Source organism: Charadrius vociferus, unplaced genomic scaffold (assembly GCF_000708025.1).
Source record: "Charadrius vociferus isolate BGI_N301 unplaced genomic scaffold, ASM70802v2 scaffold228, whole genome shotgun sequence".
In the NCBI taxonomy this organism is placed as follows: Eukaryota; Metazoa; Chordata; class Aves; order Charadriiformes; family Charadriidae; genus Charadrius; species Charadrius vociferus.
In genome coordinates this window covers 3166006-3170532 of record NW_009649864.1, presented here as the reverse complement: position 1 = coordinate 3170532, position 4527 = coordinate 3166006, and positions in this window count along the sequence as shown.

The window sequence follows — 4527 nt, the reverse complement described above, 5'->3', positions numbered from 1 at the left end:
ACGGGGAGAGAAAGGCGGGGGCGGGCTCCGGCTGTGAGGAGAGGGACCTGTCGCCTCAGTGCGTAGGCGCCTGGCAGCGCGTGGGGTGGGATGGTGACCGCCACCGCCTGAGGTACCGCATTGGAGCCGGGGAGGTGTGAGTGTGCGCTGGGGCAGTGCCGTTTGGTAGGGGTGATGGCTCCCAGGGGAGAGCCTCCAACCCACTACGGGGCAGCCAAAATGGGGTGCCACCACCCTGGCTACGTTCATAGCCTCGTTTGCCTTAGCCCTGGCCAGCTTTGTCCGCAGGTTATTGTGTCTGCAGGCGGCCCTGCCGGCTGCTGAAAGCCGTGTCGGATGGGAGAGTCCCCCGGGTAAGTCAGTCCAGAGACAGCAAATACAAGTGTGCAGCTGTACGTTGGCGCTTCGTGTCAAGGCTGCGCTGTCCCTGAAGGAGACGTCCCTCCAACTCCGCACCAGCCTCAGCTGCACGCAGAGCCAGGCTGGGGAGTTGACCTGAAACGTTAACCTGAAAAACTGGTTGTCAGGTAACTCGCTTCGTCGTTCTGATCGTCGTGCAACTCTGTGACCAGCTGAGTTGCACAGTGAACCAGATCGATGTCAGAAGGAAGCGGCATAGGGTTGGGAAGGATTGTTTTCACTGCGCAGGGAGGCAGGACTGTTTCTTCTGGCATCAGTTTCAGCTAAAAGTTTGTCTAACTGCTGCCTCGTGATTGACTCAAGCTAATCTAAGACTGATCTCCAACTGTAAAACAGGGCTTTGACCTCTCCTCTATCTTCAGGTACACATTCCCATCACCTCCCTTGCATTAGTTCTAGCAATCATGCAACCAAAGTGTGTCAGATCCATTTGAAAACTAACACACAAAAGGAAATGATGGGTTCTCAGGTAAGCAAACTGTTGATCAGCAACCAGGTTGATCCAACTCATCACAGAATTACTAGAGCCAAAATAAGGATTTGGGAATGTGCAACTAGGGGAAGATAAGCAGCACAGACATCTTATATTAACAATAAACAGCACACTTTCAAGGTATAGTTTCATGCTGTAGCTGGCTGCTACCAAAGGGATCGTCCTGCTCTCCTCTTTCTTGACTTACTGTCTGCTGCTGCTACTTCCTTCAGCAGCAGCAGTGCTCATCTGACCTCATGAGAGCCATTTCTGAAACATAAACGGATGGAGAATTAAACTCCCTGCAACATGAGTAAGGTTAAATGAAAAAACTGACTATATAAGGGAGGGACAAGAATGCACAGCAGTGCCGGAGGGAAGCAGGACTTCCCTTTCTTTCCACTAGATCAGCTCAACCACAGAAGTCCATTCAAACTCCAGGAGGTTAAAGGGATTTAGTTTCAAATCAATTTAGTTCAAAGAGATTTAGTTTGCAGCTAAATACTATCTTGCTGCTCACCATCAAAATATAAGGCAGCTGAGAGACATGAAACGGCCAAAGATCTCCAGGTTAACTCATGCAGAATAGAGAATATATCTGAGTGATTATATATACAAGTACAGATAATCAAACTTCCGAAATGCCAGGTATTGAAGCCTTGCTTGAAATTCTTAAGATAAAGCCAATCAATAATGACCAATAGATCTTGTCAGCTTATCAGCCAGCCTGCCAGATGGTATTGATGACCTCCTAAAAGCACATAAAGTAGGTGAGCAGCCCTGCAATTATTTTAAGAATCGTCTTGAGAGTGGTTCCTTCATGCAGAAATTTCATGAGTGGACTTCCAGAGAGCTGGTCAGAATGTTTTCAGTCACCAAAGGAAGAGTAGGAAATGCAAAGATGTCTAAATAATAATAATATTCAAAACAGGCAAGGATTTAACAAAAACCAAACAACCAAGTGCTGCTCCAAGCAGACATACTCGGTATGTCTTACTCATTACACACTGACGACATTGGATAGATCACTGAAGAACAAAGCAGGCAACTTTGGTAGAGGGACTGTGTGGAATGCAAACTGTACTGAAACCACAGCAGGCCATGTGTCACCCATGGAATGAATGTGATCCAAAGAATAAACAAAGTTAACAAGTACCTGGTTATCAGCAGTACATGATGGTGCAGAAAGTCAAAGAATTGATGTAGTGTTTAACATTTACCAAGAAACATCAATAAAAGCTGCTGAGAGATTCCACAGAGAATCCAAGACAAATATTCATTTGAAAAACACAGCTGCAAGTCACAAGAGTGCTATTGTACAGCCCCATCAACAATACTCATCAAATAATGGGAAAAAAAGAGATTACAGAGATAAGCCTTATGAAAAAAATCTCTGTACCAGTTGTAAATTCTTTCGTTTCAAGCTAACCAAAGATGATAGTTCTGAAACGATTCCATGAGAACACCCCTAGCTGTGTTGTTTTTGCATGCGCTGCACAACCAATAAATTGAAGTCAGAATCACTACTGTATCGTGCCTTTACTTCTCGCAAACATTTTGGCAAATTGGGAAACACACATGGGCAAAATTCACTAACATTAATAAAATAGTGTGGTCCTTTGAGATTGATTTATGCAAAGCATAAATTGATCCTTCAACTTTTCAGGATGTAGTATTAATAGAGCTTTTGCTGGCAATGAGGAAACAGCAGCCTTAAAACGTATGCGATACAAGTACAGTTATCAACAAAACTTTTCTATGCTTGGATTTGAATGCCATCTGTCACTTCCCAAAAAGTGCAACAACTGGTATTAGTGATGCTTTTACCAGCTCTTCTGAACCAAAAAAAAAACCCCAAAAAACCCAGATGATGACTACAGCCATATTCTATCATGCAAACAGTATCTATTCTAGTGTGCACCACCTGCAAATTGTGATGCAGGAATCAGGAGACCATCTCTGCAGTGTCTGCCAACTATAGTAGGTCTGTCAAGTCTTGACTGGACTCCTGATGCCAAAACCAATTTAGGCGTTTTAGTGTGTGACTGGCTTGAGAGTCAAAAGAGTCAAAAGCTCTGCAATGTGTGAAATTTTAACAAATTATGAATGTGTTTGAATTACTAACAGACAGAGGCATACAGAGGCATGTAAGCGACACATCTGAACTAGTGAAAAGATTGATGTTGGTGAGGAAAATGGCATGCAAGTTCCATTTAATTTGGGGAGAAGAAAAAGAATTACAGTGTTGGAAATACGTTTCCAATGACTTACATGGACTTTAAAGTACGTCTAGGTTGCTTTCATCATGAGAAAATATTGCTTATGGCATCGTTTCATAGCTCCTTATTTGCATTAAGAATCTGTTCTTAACCACTACATACATTTAACACTAATACATGAGATAATGCATTGTGATATGTATTATAAAATGAAAGGGTGGTATCGAGTAAGTTTCCGCTGTGCTAGAATACATTGCATGTTGTTTGTACTCTCATCCCTCCTCAAGAGCAAAAGCATGTGAAACATTTTCATAGTTGGGGGGTTTTATTGCTTAAAAATAAATGGATATTTTTAAAAACAAACAGTTGGATTGAAGAAGGCAAGGTAATAGAAATCTACTTTGCAGTTGGGATTGGATGGCAGTGAACTCCGTTCTGTCTTTGGAAGACTTCACTTTGCTTTTTGCAATCAGCTTTCTGTAAGCTGTCTCCTGAACGGACTACCTCACCTCCATTGCAAAGAGTGCTGTTCTTGTCAACAACAGCCAACTTCTTATCTTGAAGCTGTAGCTGTACTGGAAATTATGTTCTCTGAAGATAAGACTGGGATAATGAATTTAATTTAAATTCTATGGAAAGCCAGAGAGATTGGTTTGATATGCTTACAAATAGCTCGTGTTCCTAAGGTGTGCTGCAGCATTATGTGCTTCTCAAAACTCCCTAAATATGGGAGACATCTTATCCATACATACAGTAGTGCTGTAACCAGGCTGAGGAATGACAAACCTGTGAATAAGTAAGGTCTGATTGTTGGCCAGCAGCAAGGACTGAGTTTCTTACAAAACTGGAATTTCTAGACAGTGATGCTTATCAGTGCTGCAGTGTGAGAATGTAGTGCCATCGAGAAGGCCAAGAACAGTCTTAAACTGCAGTCTGCAATAGACGCTTGTGTGTTTGCAACTTAAGCAACAAAAGATTGAGTACGTAAAGGCTTGAAACTATTTTCTCTTCCATCAGAATCAGCTCTTTCATTCAGCTAGTTTTCATTGCGAAGCTCATGTTGTCATGTTATGCTAATACATGGTTATTGGTAGGTGTTGCAGGTCAGCCAAGTAACCTGTAGTTGGTGTGAGCAAGTTATTTAACAGTCATCCATGCAAGAAAAGCGGCTGCTGTTGTGTGATTTAAGACTCCCTAAACAGAACAGGAAATAAGGAAAGCTGAGAAAGGTGTCCTTGGAAAGAAGAGACTTTTAACAGCCAAGGAAAGGAAAGCATTACCAGCCTAAAACAAAGTGAGTAAGCTCTAAAAGGTGACCAGAATCAAGAGCTTCTGAACATTTTGCATTTAAGAGAGCAATGTGCACGGATATCTTAAATTTATCCTAGGTTCCTCTGTCTCCCCCAGGTCATCTAA